Source organism: Carcharodon carcharias, chromosome 34 (genome assembly GCF_017639515.1).
Source record: "Carcharodon carcharias isolate sCarCar2 chromosome 34, sCarCar2.pri, whole genome shotgun sequence".
In the NCBI taxonomy this organism is placed as follows: domain Eukaryota; kingdom Metazoa; phylum Chordata; class Chondrichthyes; order Lamniformes; family Lamnidae; genus Carcharodon; species Carcharodon carcharias.
The window spans coordinates 4434938-4452784 of record NC_054500.1 but is presented as its reverse complement, the minus strand read 5'-3'; the positions used below and the strand labels follow the sequence as shown (position 1 = coordinate 4452784).

At 44.2% G+C, this 17847-nt stretch overlaps 1 protein-coding gene across 1 annotated transcript in view; it reads left to right on the top strand.

The window, feature by feature from the left end:
• The window catches only part of LOC121272634 (synaptosomal-associated protein 25), a 111676-nt gene that overhangs the window by 28794 nt on the left and 65035 nt on the right, over positions 1-17847 (top strand). The window lies entirely within an intron of this gene.

Here is a 17847-nt window from a genome sequence, read left to right as displayed (position 1 = left end):
ATCCCTGTTCCATTTTGTAAGGAAGATATGCTGCTGCATCCCAAAGAGGTTTTTAAGTCAGATCAAAGATAATCTGTGCATGTAGGAGCTCCTTTGTCATTGGTCAGAGAGTATCACACTTGACAGTGTGACCGATCATTAGTTTGTGCGATGATGTGAATTGAATAACGATTATATCAGATTTACCTGTTGGGACAGGATGCCAATGACATATCGAACCCTGCGCCTTGAAACAGTGAGACTGACCAGAAATCAATTACATTAGCCATGCCTCTGCAATGTTCACCTACTGCTGCTTTAAGAGAGCTCTACAGTATCTCATAATCAATACAGGATGACTGGATTTCACATATCCACTTGCTGCGTTAACTCATGACAGCCAGGTCATCTAAAATATTTTCAGCTCCCCTGGGTTAGGGAGTTGAGTTGATAAAAGCCAAGGTTCCTGCTGCCGATCATTAGTCAGTATCTCCTGTTGGGAAATGTTCATCTGTGGATGAGTCGGGTTTGCCTGTCAAATTCTTTTTTTAGTTGCATAACCTCCCCATGCTCACACACTGACGCTAACTCCTGTTTGACATGTTCTAGGAGGTTTTTTCACATGACCTCCTACCTCCCACTTGGTCAAATGGCCCTGTTTCCCACATCTCCAATATTTTATTACTAACACATAAAGATAAATATACAATTACTTTTAGCACCCCTAATGATTTTTCTCCCAAGTTGCTCGCAGCAGTGACCAGGTTAATCCTAATTCTGACCGAAGACTTTGAAAATTTTCAGCTGATTGGAGAGAACTAGCATGGGTTTGTAAAAGGTGGGTGATGCCTGACAGACCTGACTGAATTTTTTGAAGAGATGACTAAAGTAATGGTCAGGGGAATGTCTATAGATGATATTTGTATGGACTTCCAGAAAGCATTAAGTCCCTCTTAAGAGACAGTTAGTTAAAGTTGAAGCCCATGGAATCGAGGATAAATTATTGATCTAGAATTTGGCTGAGTGGCAGTGCACAGAGAATAAGGTTAATAGACAGGTATGCAAATTGGCATGATTTGACTACTGGTGACCCACAGGCATATGCATGGGGTTCAAGTACTCACCATTTTTATTAACAGCTTAGATGATGGGATAAAAAGCGACACATCCAAGTTTGCTACTGACACAAAGACAGCATTGTAAGCAGTGTAGATAGAAGCATAAAATTACAGAAATATTAATGAATTAAGTTATTGGGCAAAACTGTGACAAATGGATTCATAATAGGCAAGTGTGACATCATCCATTTTGGATCTAAAAAAGCATAGAACAGAATACTTTCTAAATGGTGAAAAGCTAGAAGCAGTGGAGGTGAAAGAGAGTTGGGGGTCTAAAATGACATGAACAGGTACTGTGAATAATCAAAGAAGCTAAAGGAATGCTGAGCTTTACATCTAGAGGACTAGAATTCAAGGAGGTAGAAGTTATGCTACAGCTATGTAAAACCCAAGTTAGAGCACACCTGGAGTACTGTGAGAAGTCCGGGGAATCACACCTTAGAAAGTATATATAGGCCTTGGAGGGACTGTAGTGTAGGTTCACCAGAATGATACCTGGATTCCAAGCGTTAAAGTACAAGGAGCAATTACACTAAACTGGAATTTAAAAAGGTGTAGGGGTGAGCTGGTTGAAGTTTTCAAGGTATGTATTAAAGAAGATGAAGAGGAACAATTTCTGCTGGCTGGGGAGTCTGGGCTACAACAACATCAGTTTATATTTATGAAGTGCCTTAAACATCATAAAATGTCCCAAGCCACTTCGCAGGAGCATTATAAAGCAAAGTATGACACTGAGTCACATAAGGAGATAATAGGCAAATGGCCAAAAGCCTGCTTGAAGAGGTAAGTTTTAAGGAGTGTCTTGAAAGAGGAAAATGTGGTAGAGAGATGGAGAGCTTTAGAGAGGGAATTCTGGAGTAGTATTTAGGTGGAGGAAATTTCTGCTTATACAGTACTGGATGTCAGACAAGCATTCTAATCATTTAGAGACAGTGAAGGGGTTGACAGAGATGGTGGTGAGGTAAAGTTGGGTGTCATCAATGTACATGTAGACTGGGGTCATAGCCTAAATATAGGCTGATGGGGCAGGGAAAGGAATAGCAGGGCAAGGGGAGGGGATAGGTAGAGGAGGGTGAGGGGTGGTATAAGGGGAGGGGACCGGTAGGGGAGGGTGAGGGGCAGGGCAAGGGGAGGGGAGGGGTAGGGGAGGGTGAGTGGCGGGGCGAGGGGAGGGGAGGGTTAGGGGTGGGATTAGGATGAGGCTGCCTCCAACTGCTTGCCCATGTTTAGAATTCAGGTATATGTTTGGGCATAATAAAAACAGATAATGTTGGAAAAACTCAGCAGGTCTGACAGCATCTGTGGAGTTAACATTTTGTGTCCAATATGACTCTTCGTTGGAACTCGGAACAGTCCCAAACAAGTGTCATAGTGGACTTGAAACGTTAACTCACCTTCCCTCGCCACAGATGCTGCCAGACCTGCTGAGTTTTTCCAGCGTTTTCTGTTTTTATTTCAGATGTCCAGTATCCACAGTATTTTGCTTTTATTTTAGTATGTTCGGGAGTATTGGATTCCAGCCTTGCTTGGTGCTTACTGGTTCAGTATCAGCTTCCTGCAACCACGTCCCCACATAGAGCTGAATGTTAAATCCGACTTGACCTGCTAGTTATAATTTTAGTCAATGTTTATTTTAGGATTCCAGTTTGAACAGACCATCTGTTACTGCTGATAGTGTTTTCCATCCTGTACAGACCATCACACCGTTGATCCCGCCCTATTTGTTCACGGTCTGAGTCATGCCTTGGATTATCGCCTTGTCTCCCTCAGCATTCACATTTTCCAGCAAATGTCAGCCTCCACAACAGAAAAAACTGTCTACCAAATTCTTCAAAAGCAACCTGTCTAATTCCCAACTCCATCCCTTCCCAGTGCCCATCCACCTACCATGACATTGCTGTCTTCATCAATCTCATCAATTGTGGTCTTGCTGCTGCTGCTGCTGTTGATGTCTTTGTCCTATCAAATCCATTACAGTCTCACAGGTATACCTTCCACTTCTGCATCTACAAATTGGAGAACCTATGCATTCAGCATCACTGGCTGGTTTGTCTACTGTCTGGTCTGACTCATCGCCCTAAGTCAATGTTAAAGCAAGGTCATAATCTTTTATAATTCAAGGGCCATATTTTCTTCATGGCAATCTTCTTTCAATCTCCTTCCAATGGTTCTGCCTGTCTTCGATGCTGAGTAAGAGGAGGTCATGAATTTCTTTACTCCCTTCTCTAGGCCATGAACCCTCACTTTGTAGCTCCTGCCCCATCTCAGTATCCCTTGCCCTTGTCAGACTGATCCTAGGATCCACCTCTTGCTACCTCTACTGCCTCCTGACACAGCTCCTGGGTGCTCAGTGACCTCTTTCAAAACCCATACTGACTGACATGGCGAAGACCCTTTTACACCATGAGTACAGCTGACTGCAAACAGGTTTGTCTTTTTCCATTGACTGCATTCCATGACCTAAAGCAGCTGGAATCCCAGGAACCAATGGTATCATCAGGCCCAAGAAAATGGGAGGCAATGAGTCAGCTTTTATAATGTAAACATGGGAACCATTCCCATGCACTTGCTTTCTGGAGCCCAGTGTGGCCAGCTTCCTGATTGAAGTTTAAGAGTGGCAACATCAAGATTACACTCCTGTAACTGTGCCGCTAAATACACAAATAAAGGAAGTAGAGATTGTGTTTTTCATTATCTGTGGCTGCCCTTGTAAAGCAACCCCAACCTGCTTTGAATTAAACAATTCATGACTGACTGGCCACTTTGAAATGCTTTCTTGGCCACAGACACTGTGAGCCATGCAGTAAGAATTGATTCCTGAACTATGGAACTTTTCTCTCACTCCGATAAATAAGTTTTGATAATATATTGTTCCATCCTGAAGGACCCAATAGAATGGTATTTGATCCCAGTGATGTGTGAAAAGGTTGTTCTGGCTGATTGTCACAAGTTTAACAATGCTTTCCAAGCAGAATGTGAACTGTTACCACAGCAAATGTTACATGAACCGGAATTACAGAGTCAAATGTTTAAGCGTTGTGTGACAACTTGTTCAAACGTGAAGTATTTAGAAGGGCAGCAAGTGGGTAGAATGCACCACACGAAGTGATACTTGATCCCCTTTTACACTGATGCGTGGTTAGGTCGCAACCTAGGACACTTGCATTGGTGAGTTTCTTGATGTTTAAGCTGTTAAATCCAGCCACCCTTCAGCAAAATATGTGAGCGGTGAGTTGGGGGGAGAGTTAAGATCAGGCTGAGTCCACTTAACGGCACTGAGCTCATCCTGACTGGTGCCAGCTTCATTTCACCAACTTTGAAGTCAGCTGAGCTGCCCATTACAGGCAGGAAAGGTCTCCATAACAATGAGCAGACACATCAGAATGATGTCATCAGCTCCAAGACATGATCTTATCTTAAATTCAGGGAAGTCCCACTCTCTGCAGCCTAACAGCGTAACCAATGCAGGAGGAACAAACTGGATGGGAAAGGGCAGGTAAGTTAATATGCTTCTGCTAGAGGTCCTGGGCCTCTTGCACATTCCCCTCTCCTCCTGCCCCCTGAACTCTCCCCCTCCTGCCCTTGGCACTCTCCCCCTCCTCTCTCTTCTGCCCCTGCTGCCCCGCTTTCTCCCCCACCTCTTGCCCCTGCACTCTCCCCCTTCTCTTGCCCCTGCACTCTCCCCCTCCTGCCCCTGGCACTCTCCCCCTCCTCTCCCTCCTTCATCTACACTCCCCCTCCTCTTCCTTCTGCCCCCTGTGCTCTCCTCCTCCTCTCCCTCCTTCCCCTACACTCTCCTTCCTCCTGTCCCGACCCACTCACTCTTACCCTTTCCTGCCCTGCACTCTCCCCCCTCCTCCTGCTGTCCCCTTCTTCCCGTTCTGTCTCCTGTACTCTCCCCCTCCTCCTCCCCTGCACACTTTCCACCTCCTCCCAGCCCCTGCACTCTTCCCCTTTCCTCCGACTTCTCCTGCCTCCCGCACTGTCCCCATTCCACTCCTGACCCCACACTCTCCCCGTCCTCCTTCCACCATACTCTTCCCCCTCCTTTCCCCTCCCACACTTTCTCCCTCCTCTCCCCCTCCCCCTGCTCCGACGCTCTTCCCCCTTCTCCAGCCCCGATGAAAACCCTCAAGATAATCTGTTTTCTATGTTTCTGGGAGTTAAATATTGGCCAACACTGAACTCTCCTGATCACCTTTGAAGTGGTGCCCAGGATCTTTTAACCTCAGAAGGCAGAAGAGGCTCTGTTTGTAATAACTCATCTGATAGATGGTCCGTCCAACAATGCAGCACTCCCACATACTGGCACTGGGTGTGTCAGTGTGATTCGTGTGCTCAGGTCTCTGGAGTTTGGTTTGAACCCACAACCCTACAACTCACAGGGAAGGGTGCCCATGACTTGATGACACACTGACAACTTGCCATATCTGTAACTGGGGTGGGAACCCTTTCGGGTCCAGTGAGGCTGAAGACAATTTTATCACTGCAGCACCACCTGGGGATCAAATCCAGGATTTTCCAGGTCTACATGCTTGAGCAATGCACCAAAGGAAACCCTCCTTCTTATATTTCAATAACAGATTCAATACCTGTGCAGAATGTGAAAAGGGTCTAACACCCTCCTTTATAGAATGTGTATAGTATAGGACCCAGACATGTGTCATCCATTTATGGAACTTCTAAAAATATAAGTGTTTTATGATAATCAAGATGACCAAACTGTTAGTGATGCATGGACCCTGTCTAACAAGTAATTGGTTGCATGTCCCAGTTAATACACTTGCAGGCAGCTTCTGCTGTGTGTGCGCTCCTGTTAATTGTAAAATATAGCAATTCAATCAGGAACCCTTTCCCCAGCCAGCCTGTAAAGTGAAGATTTCTGCCCTTAAATCTTTCGCCAGACAGGAAGATTTACTGTGGCAGGATAGATTTGCCGTTGAGTGCATTTTCACCTTCAGTATCCAAAGTCTGCAGTCTGTGCATTAGAGGGAAATAATTCTCAGCACAGAGATTCTCAGAGAGAACAAACAAAAGTGCACGCCTATGTAGAACAGACCCCGTTGTTAATATTGCTGAGATCAGCTATGTGTGGTTTAACTGTAGTGCTATAGATATAGCAGAATAATCATTATCATCCAAGATTTCACCCTTAAAGAGATGTGCTGTTATTGGGGTACACATGTTATTTTTTCACAGATCCCAAGAGATGAGGGGGTAAAAATTCATTTTGGGTGGAAGCACAAATATTGGCCAAGACTGAACTCTCCTGATCACCTTTGAACTCGTGCCCAGGGTCTTGTAACCTCAGAAGGCAGAAGAGGTTCTAGTTGTAATAATTCATCTGAAAGATGGTGTGGCATTGCATTTGATTGCCTGCTCAACACCCGCCCAATATTCAGAGTCATTGACTTCAGTAGAACTTGGATAAAATCCCGGTTAGCCCACACTCGGAATACTGTGCAGAGTTCTATTCTCCACACGACAAATAAAAAGATACAGAGCAACTGGAGAAAATGCTTGAAGATATACAAGGATGATATCAGAGCTGCGAGTTCATACCTATCAGGAAAGACTGAATAGACTTTTCTCTAGAAAGGAGAAGGCTGAGGGTAGACCAAGGAGAGGTCTTTACAATTATGAGAGGGTTTGATAGATTAATGCAGAGAAGGTATTCCCATTTGTGGGAAATCCAAAAAAAGAGGAGTCGTAAATAAAAGACAGTCACTGATAAATCCAGTAGTGAATTCAGGACAAACTTATTTATGCAGAGAGTGGTAAGGTTGGACCTCGCTACCATAGGGAGTGGTGGAAGTGAATAGTACAGAAGCATTTAAGGGAAGCTGTATGAGGAAGAAAAGAATAGAAGGATGTACTGCTAGGTTAGATGCAGAGGGGTAGGAGAAGGCTGGTTTGGAGCATAAGCAGCAACATGAACCAGTTGGGCCAAATGACCTGTTTATTAACATTAGAGAATGATACACCACAGTAGGAGGCCTTGTATGTGCTGTAAATTCTATCTAAATTTTATATTCACATTCCAGAGAGGATTTTCCTCATCATTTTCAGCACAGCATTGCATTCGGGCAAGGGATAGGGTTAGGGCAAAACTGGGGACAGGCCACGATTATGCCAGCTCCCCACCTGTTACAGCATTCAGCCCCAACTAGACTGGCACAAGAAAAAGTGAGAATAAAATCACAAGGTGGAACTCCTGTATCAGAACACTGAGCAATGTTGCTGGGTGCTAGGAATGGACAGAGGCCTCTGGTAACCAATGTTCCACACTTTCTCCCTATATCCTTTGATCCCTTTCGCCCCAAGAGCTTTATCTAACTCCTTCTTGAAACCATACAATGTTTTGGCCTCAACTACTTTCTGTGGTAGCGAATTCCACAGGCTCACCACTCTCGGGATGAAGAAATTTCTCCTCATCTCAGCCCTAAATGGTCTAGCCGTACCCTCAGACTGTGACCCCGGTTCTGGATTCCCCCACCATTGGGAGCATCCTTCCTGCATCTACCCTGTCTAGTCCTGTTAGAATTTTATAGGTTTCTTTAAGATCCCTCCTCATTCTTCTGAACTCCAGTGAATATAATCCTAACTGACTCAATCTCTCCTCATAGGGCAGTCCCGCCATCCCAGGAATCAGTCTGGTAAACCTTCGCTGCACTCCCTCTTTGGCAAGAACATCCTTCCTCAGATAAGGAGACCAAAACTGCACACAATATTACAGGTGTGGTCTCGCCAAGGCCCTGTATAATTGCAGCAAGACATCCCTGCTCCTGTACTCGAATCCTCTGGCTATGAAGGCCAACATACCATTTGCCTTCTTTATCGCCTGCTGCACCTGCATGCTTACCTTCAGCGACTAGTGTACAAGGACACCCAGGTCTCGTTGCACATTCCCCTCTCTCAATTTCATTCCCAAGATTAGAGTTGCTCATTGTTCTTCTAAATTATACTTGGTTTAAATGTACACTAGGCTGTGCATCTAACCACTGAGCCATAAGGAGAACTTTACAATGTTTTAAACAAAACAAGTTATTTGGAGGCTACATGAGCACTACAAGTTAGCCTTTTCAACTTACTTTTAAAAATATCTTTTTCCATTTCAAATATTTTGGAAAAATTCGAATGTTGACCTAGCTGGGATGAAATCGATTCAGTGCCCCTGTCTATTCTGGGCAATGTACCTCGGCATCTTTTTCTCAGAGGTTTATACCAGGGTGAAATGCTCACTACAAACCAGTAGCTTTTAGTTCTTTATGTTTCATGACCTCCTTTGGCTCTTGCCATGAGAGGAGTATACAGTGAGTGTATTTTTTCCCCTTTAAGGTTCAGTCTAATTGTTTTTTAATAGACTGCACTAACAAAACTTTCTCTATTTGCTTGTACTGAGGTTACTATTTTCCTAATGCTACTTGAAGGTGGTAAGCCTCATTTCTTGGCTTCCTTCGTGGACTGATCTTAGAGCTCTACGGTTGGGGCTTAAATTTTCCTCCCTCTCTCTTTTCCAAAATCCTCTTGGCTGGTTGGCCAGTATCCAATGTCCAACTTCTGTTCATTCATAATTCTACTGTCTGTATCCTATCCCACACCAAGTCCCACTCACATCATTCTTTTCCGTGCCCACCTACCTCACCTACTGATCCACCAGTTCAAATATAAGATTCGGATCTTTGTTTCAAATTGCCCAATGGCCTTGCTCTTCCCTATCTTTGCATCTGTCTTTACCAAGGAAAATGCCTGGGTCATGGTGAAAGAGGAGGTAATTCAAACACCTGAAGGGTTTAAAATTGATAAGGAGGAGGTTTTAGATAGGAAGATTGTACTTAAAGTTGATAAGGCACCAGGACCGGATGAGATGCATCCAAGGATACGGGAAGTGAGGGTGGAAATTGTGGTGGCACTGGCCGTAATTTTTCAGTCTTCCTTAGACTCAGGGGTGGTGCCAGAGACTGGATTGCAAATGTGACACTCTTGTTCAAAGGGGTGTTAAGTCCAGCAACTTCAGTCCAATCAGTTTAACTTCGGTCGTGGGGAAGCTTCTAGAAGCAATGATTCAGGCCAAAATTAATAGTCACTTGGGAAAATGTGTGTTAATTAAGGGAAGACAGCATGGATTTCTTAAGGGAAAATTGTGTTTAACTAACTTGCTCATAACAGGGACAATGCTTTTGATGTGGCATACAAAGACTTCCAAAAGGCATTCAATACAGTGCCGCGCAACAGACTTGTGAGCAAAGTTATACCTTATGGGATAAAAGAGACAATAGCAACATGGATACAAAATTGGCTGAGTGACAGGAAACAGAGACTAGTGCTTAATGGATGTTTTTTTGGATTGGAGTGAGGTTTGTAGTGGAGCTTCCCAGGAGTCAGTGTTGGCACCCTTGTTTTTCCTGATACATAGTGATAACCTAGACCTTGGCGTACAGAGAACAATCTCAAAATTTGCAGATGATACACAACTTTGAAATGTTGTGAACTATAGGGAGGATAGTGTGGAACTTCAAAAGGACATAGACAAGTTGGTAGAATGGGCAGACATGTGACAGATGAAATTCAATACAGAGAATTGTGAAATAATTCATTTTGGTAGGAAGAACATGGAGAGACAATATAAAATAAAGAGTACAATGCTAAAGAGGGTGCAGGATCAGAGGGTCCTTGTATATGTGCTTAAGTCATTGAAGGTGGCAGGACAGGTTGAGAAAGCGGTTAATAAAGCATACAGTGTCCTAGGCTTTATTATTAGGGGCATAGAATACAAAAGTAAGGACGTTCTGTTAAACTTATATAAAACACTGGTTCAGCCTCAACTGGAGTATTGCATCCAGTTCTGGGTGCCATACTCTAGGAAAGATGTGAAGGCATTAGAGAGGAGTGCAAATATGATTCATGAGAATAGTTCCAGGGAGGAAGGACTTCAGTTACGTAGATAGTTTGGAGAAGTTGGGACTGTTTTCCTTGGAGAAGAGAAGGTTGAGAGGAGATTTGATAGAGGTATTCAAAATCATGAAGAGTCTGGACAGAGTAGATAGGGAGAAACTGTTCCCATTGGTGGAATGATCAAGAACAAAAGACAACAGATTTAAAGTAATTGACAAAATAAGCATTGGAGACATGAGGAAAAATGTTTTCATGCAGCAAGTGGTTAGGATGTGCAATACGCTGATGGAAGCAGGTTCAATTGAGGCATTCAAGACGGAATTGAATTATTATCTGAAAAAAAAAATGAGTAGGGTTGCAGGAGGAGGTGAGGGAATGTCATTAGAAGAATTGTTCATTCGGAGAGTGGGCTGAAACACGATGGACCAAATGGCCTCCTTTGCGCTGTCGCAATTCTGTGATCATTCCAACCCCATCCCCAAATTCTTTGTTCCACTGGCTGCAGCCTTTCAGGTGGAACACTCTTTCACAAGCCCCACATTGGAATCCCCCTCTTAGACCTGACTCATAGGGCTAAATTTTTGTGTCAGGAGCACAGTTGGGGAAATTTCCAACTCCGCAAATCCAACTTGGGAGAAAGTGCCCTGATCCATCGGATTTTAATTCCAGTGGCGGCGGGTTCTAACTAGAGTCATGCCCACTGAAAGAGCTCAGAGGCAGCCACAAGGACTGCCAAATGCCGAGGTGGGCTGGCTAAAACGCCCCCTTTACTGCTCCGGAACATCATCCCAGCTGTAAAAAAATTACAACGAAACCAAAAACAGCCCTCAAGCCATGACTTCTCACTGCCTCTAACCTCCCACACACTTCCCATGCCCCATCCATGCCAATGCATTCCACCTCATGCCAACTCATGCTCCCACCTACCCTCATGGCCCCTCATACCCTCCGTGCCAACCTATGCCCCTCTACTGACTCTTCATAACCCCTTATATTCTCTATGACAACTTAGTACCAACTCCCACTAACCCATTACCCCATCTCATTCCCATAGCCCTTTAAAGTCCTGTGCCAACGTAGTGCTAATTCATGCCAACACATGATCCCTCACACAACACCCTTTGCCTTTACACCCTCCATGCCACTTTACCCAGTATTCACCCTTGGCAGATCTCTGGAGCCATGGTGAGATGAAATAAAATAAAGTTCTAAGGATCTATTATGGACCACCATATTTTTAAAAAACACTCTCGTAGATAAAAGCCCATTCAATGCATTTAAATCCTTTCAAGTACTTAATCCCATATAAAACAAACAATTGTATTTATAGAAACATAGAAACTAGGAACAGGAGTAGGCCATTCAGTCCTTCGAGCCTGCTTTGCCATTCATTATGATCATGGCTGATCATCCAATTCAATAGCCTGCTCCCGCTTTCTCCCCATACCCTTTGATCCCTTTCGCCCCAAGAGCTATATCTAACTCCTTATTGAAAGCATACAATGTTTTGGTCTCAACTACTTTGGTAGCGAATTTCACAGACTCACCTCTCTCTGGGTGAAGAAATTTCTCCTCATCTCAGTCCTAAATGGTCCACCCCATATCCTCAGACTGTGACCCCTGATTCTGGACTCCCCCACCATCGGGAACATTCTTTCTGCATCTACCCTGTCTAGTCCTGTTAGAATTTTATAGGTTTCTATGAAATCCCCCCTCATTCTTCTGAACTCCAGTGAATATAATCCTAACCAACTCAATCTCTCCTCATATGTCAGTCCTGCCATCCCAGGAATCAGTCTGGTAAACCTTCGCTGCACTCCCTCTATAGCAAGTACATCCTTCCTCAGATAAGGAGACCAAAACTGCACACAATATTCCAGGTGTGGTCTCACCAAGGCCCTATACAATTGCAGCAAGACATCTCTGTTCCTGTACTCGAATCCTCTGGCTATGAAGGCCAACATACCATTTGCCTTCTTTACCGCCTACTGCACCTGCATGCTTACCTCCAGCAACTGGTGTACAAGGACAACCAGATCTCGTTGCACATTCCCCTCTCTCAATTTATAACCATTCAGATAATCTGCTTTCCTGTTTTTGCTACCAAAATGGATAACCTCACATTTATCCACATTATACTGCATCTGCCATGCATTTGCCCACTCACTCAACTTGTCCAAATCACACTGAAGCATCTCTGCAACCTCCTTATAGCTTCACATCAAAGACAACTATCTCTCTTTATAACCACTTGGAGTTGCAAATCAAACTGTGAACTTAAAGCAACCCACGCCCCCCCACCGCCACCCAGTGTGATAATGAAAGGTTGTGCAAGCAGTAAAACTGAAAAAATACAATAATGATAGCCTTCAGGACATCTATTGAAATTGCAAACACTGATTTTTTCGACTGCAGTCTGGCTGTTTTTTGCCCAAAATTTAAAGGGCAGGAGATTTAAATGACTTGACAGCTTGGCAGTTCCACAGAGCTTATCTGCTTTTTGCAAACATTCATGTCTGCTGTCAACAATCCCATAGGGTACCTGACCTTTCCCAAAGGGTATGTGACCTCTCACAAAGAGGTACCTGACCTCTCCAAAGGGATACCTTACCTTTCCAGAAGGTAACCTTACCTCTCCAAAAAACTCTGGTACGTTCATACTTTTTCCTCAAATGCCTGAAGCCCATGAGTTGTGCTTTTGAAACTTTGATGACCAAAATTTCTTCTGTTTGAAGGCAGCTGCACTTTTAAATGTGCTGCTGCCTCTGTGAACTGTAGATGGGCAAAATACATCCCACCCTGTACATCAATCACCCCACCCAACACTACCCTCCCCCCCCCACCACCCATTGTCTAAAATGGTGGGTGCTGGGTTCAGGGGTGAAACTTCTGGATCGTGGACTCTGGCGCCATTTTGGCTAAGGCACAGAGCTGTTCTGGCTTTATGCAAATTAGAGCCAAAGAATCACAGAAATTACTGCATAAAAGGAGGCCATTCAGCTCATCATGTTTGTGCTCATCCTTCCCAATACCTCCTTTGGCCCTGGTCCTTTCCTTGTTGCGCGTGTGTCTGTGAACTGCCTTTCAGGCTTTTTTCTAGATTATAGGCCATGGTATAAAGGCTAGTTATTGTTGTTGTTGTGAAGAATTGCTTTATGTGTCCTGAAGGATGCAATAGAATGAGACAGCAGAGAAGGAGACCATTCGGCCCATCATACTTTTCCAATTAGTCCTGCTCTTTCCTCACATTTCTACAAATTTTCCCATGTCCCAGTATTTAGCCAATTCTCTTTTGAAAGTTGCTGCTGAATCTGCTTCCACAACCCATTCCAGGTCATAACTCACTATGTTAATCAAAATTCCACCCCCACCACGGCCTGCCTGCTAGTGGAAACAGTTTCTCCAATCCACTCAAACAAAACCTTTCATAATTTTGAACACTTATTAAATCTGCCTTTAACCTTCTCCACAGCAATAAGGTGTTAAATATAGCCTTGTAACTGCTGAAGGTTGAAGACTTTGGATTGGCTGCAGAAAATATCTGGAGAAACTGGTGACGAGCTCGGCTGCAGTTATTAGTCTGCGTGTAATTCTGAAAGGTTCATGAATAATTTACATACCCGTCCACAGTTTGAACAGTCAGCTGAAAAGTGGAAACAAAGAAACAGTCCAAACCAGCACCTTTCCATCTTTATTATCTTGCAGCACGAGATGTGAGCCAGTGTGTGACCCTGTGAATGAAGAAGAATGTGGTTTTTTTTAACAAGGTCATTTTCTCCTGCCTTCTGGAATTGTCCTACCCCACTCCCTACACACACACACCCCCCCCCACCCCCTCCCCCCTCCCGGGAGTTAGACACAGCAGCTTGGAACAAAGACAAGCTCTCTCTTGCCATAATCAAGTTCCCAACTGTTCTAGGGCTTCAAACTTTGCCAAATCCCTGGGTCTTGGGTCTGGATAGAACAACAATCTACCTCTCTTATCTTGAAGCTTCTTAATTCAATATGAAATTATGCAAATAAAGACTGATCCCTTTGCTTCCTTTGTTTTTATACAATTTTTTTAAACATAGAATCATATAGCATGGAAGCAGGCCATTCTGCCAATCATGCCTGTGCCAACTCTCTGAAAGAGCTATCCAACTAGTAAGCGTGCCCGCCCGACCCATCCCATCCTTACCCCTTAGCCCTGCAAATTTCTCCTTTTTGAGTATTTATCCAATTCAATTTTGAAAGTTACAATTCAATCTGATTCCAGTACCTCCCCCCCACCCACCCGCCCAACTTCTTTGACAATTATTTGCAGTATGTGTCCTCTGATTATCAACCCTCCAGGCAGTGGAAATGGTTTCTCCCTATCCATTCTACTAAAACACCTCCTCATTTTGAACAAATCTCCCCTTAACCTTTCTTTAAATATATCAAGACTTGTACATAACAGTTATGTTTACCTGTTCTATGTTAAATACCTTGTTTGTTAGTTTACAGTCTGATGTAGAATATATTCAGTCCATCTACTGTATGTGATACCCTATAATAAACTGACATACAGCGGCAAAGATTCTTTTTGCCCCTTTGACAGGCAATGGTGCAGTCTAGGGGCAGGGTTTTCCAGTCGGCAAGCGGGTGGTGGGGCCCTATTTAAATTTTCCGGTAGGCGGGGGTGCAGCAAAATTAGCTGTGTGCCCGCCGACCTGTCAATGGCCAATTGAGGCCATTGACAGAGTCATGTAGCTAATTAATGGACCTGCCCGTCCAACCTTAAGGTTGGTGGGCAGGCCAGGAGCCCTGGCGGGAATTAGAAATAGCATGAAACCTCATCCATGGGCGGGATGAGGTTTTAAAAAATTTTATTAAAGTTTTTGTAAAAATTATGGACATGTCCCAACCCGTGTGACAGTGTCACATAAGGGGACATGTCAGCAAAATTTCATTTTTCTATATTTAACATTTTTGAATTTGGCGCCAATCTCCCTGAAGCAGCACTTAGCCTCAGGGTGATGAGTGCGCTCTTTCATGTGCATGCGCGATAGAGTGCACTCTTGATTTAGGGAACTTTCCCCCCCCCCCGCCTGCACAGGGAGCGCACAGTGCTTCCTTAATTGGCCCGCCCACATAAAATGGCGCCGTGTCCCCGATCAGGGGCGCCGATTGGAGGGGTGCACACTTCACCCCTGACAGGGGGAAAATCTTGCCCTAGGTTCTAAGGGACACAATGTCTGCTTACAGGAGTAGTCAGTGATGTTGATCATATCTAGTGATATGGTGCAAAGGCAGGTACAGATCAACCATGATCTAGTAGAATGATGGAACACATCTGAAGGGCTGAATGGCCTAGCCCTGTTCCTATGTATGACTTAGCTACTCTTCACCTTAATGAATGTAGCCAACAAGGAAACCTTTGTTTAACTTTCAGCTGAGGGAGAAGTGACCTTGTCTAATTTCAGTACAGAGGTGCTCAATTTCAGCCTTTTACCCTAATAGATGCCAGTCACAGAGAAGCAGGCATTCTGTATCCGCTGTTGCCCCATGTAGCAGGCAGGGTCAGCATTTTAGGATTAAAATGGAAGATGTAACTGAGACAGTTGGAGGGCAGCTGCCCCAGTGGAGAATCTAGCGAGTTTCAAAACTTGCAAATTTTTATGTTAACAAAAGCTGACATGAGCCGGATGTCAGCCATGATTGTAATTTCAATAACATTCAAAACTCTGCTTACGGGTGGAGCCCCATTTTCTCCAGCAAGCGTACATTGGCAGTATAACTTTAGGCATGCTGGTTCAATATTGCTCCACAGGGCTATATGGGAGACTTGGATCTGTACTTAATGATGCCCATAACCTGAATAAGTGCACAGGATGCTCCTTGCTCCTTACTTCAGAATGGAAACTGCAGAGACTGGACTATAGTCTCATAATCTGCTGGAACATCTCACTGCACCAGCTTTTTGCTCCCGACTCCAGGTTAGAATGTTCTGGAGACTGAATTGCAGCCAGATATATAGACCTTTGCGCCCAAGAATTGGAATTGATTTTCTGCTTTGTAATCAACATGATGGTTCTGGAAAATGGAGATAATTATGGGATTATCTCAGAACCTTGAGGCAGTAACTTATCTTTAAATTATCTTTATCACTAATTGTATTGTGTTTCTATTAACTTCTATTCCATTGACTTCTTCTGTTTCATTTTTAATATGTGAAAACCCAGTGCAATTTTTTTAAAGTCTGTATGTTCTTTGTAATTTAGGGACAAAACTTGTGAGTAGAAACAATAGAAGAAAGATTTGCATTTATATAGCATCTTTCATGATCTCAGGACAGTGCAAAGCATGTTGCAGCCAAATAAGTACTCTTGAAATTTGTTCACTGTTATGCTGTAGGAAAATGTTAATTTGCACACTGCAAGTTCCCACACACAATAATGGGATAAATTACTAGATCATCTGTTTTAGTGATGTTTGTCGAACAGTAAATTTTGACCAGGACCCTGGGAGAACTCCCTTGCTGTTATTCAAACTAATGCTGTGGTACCATTTACACCCACCTGAGAGGACAGACTTAGGATTAAAATTACATTCAACACTGCAGCACTCCCACTGCACTGGGAGTGGCAGCCTAGATTTTGTGTTCAAATCTCTGGTATGGGCTTGGGACCCACGACTCAGAGGCAAAATTATAACCACTGAGCCACAGCTGACGCCATATAGCGGGCGACAGCAGGTCGGAGAGAATGGTCAATGATCGACCCATACATTGCCTGTAATTCATTCCATGTGATATCAAGAAATGGCTGAAGGCACTGGATACTGCAAAGACTATGGAACTTGACAATATTCCAGAAATAGTACTGAAGACTTGTGCTCCAGAACTTGCCACGCCTCTAGCCAAGCTGTTCCAGTACAGCTACAACACTGGCATCCATCTGGCTATGTGGAAAATTGCCCAGGTACGTCCTGTACACAAAAAGCAGGACAAATCCAACCAAGCCAATTACCGCCCCATCAGTCAACTCTCCATCATCAGTAAAGTAATGGAAGGGGTCATCAGCAGTGCGATCAAGTGGCACTTGCTTAGCAATCACCTGCCTACTGACACCCAGTTTGGGTTGGCCAGGGACACTCAGCTCCTGACCTCATTACAGCCTTGGTTCAAACATGGACAGAGGAGCTGAACCCCCGAGGTGAGGTGAGAGTGACTGCCCTTGACATCAAGGCCGCATTTGACAGAGTGTGGCATCAAGGAGCCCTAGCAAAACTGGAGTCAGTTAGAATCGGGGGAAAACTTTCTGCTGGGTTGGAGTCATATCCAGCACAAAGGAAGATGGTTGTGGTTGTTGGAGGTCAGTCATCTCAGCTCCAGGGCATCACCGCAGGAGTTCCTCAGGATAATGTCCTCGGCCCAACTATCTTCAGCTGCTTCATCAATGACCTTCTTTCCATTGTAAGGTCAGAAGTGGGGATGTTCGCTGATGATTGCACAATGTTCAGCACCATTTGCAACTCCTCAGCTATTGAAGCAGTGCATGTCCAGATGCAGCAGGACTTGAACAATATCCAGGCTTGGGCTGACAAGTGGCAGGTAACATTTGCGCTACACAAGTGTCAGGCAATGACCATCTTCAACAAGAGAGAATCCAACCATCGCCCCTTGATGTTCAATGACATTACCATTACTGTATCCCCCACTATGAACTTCCTGGGGGTTACCATTGACCTGAAAGTAAACTGGACTAGCCATAAAAATACTGCGGTTACAAGAACAGGTGAGAAGCTAGGAATCGCGTGATGAGCAGCCCACCTCCTGACACCCCAAAACCATCTGCAAGACACAAGTCAGGAGCATGATGGAATACTCCCC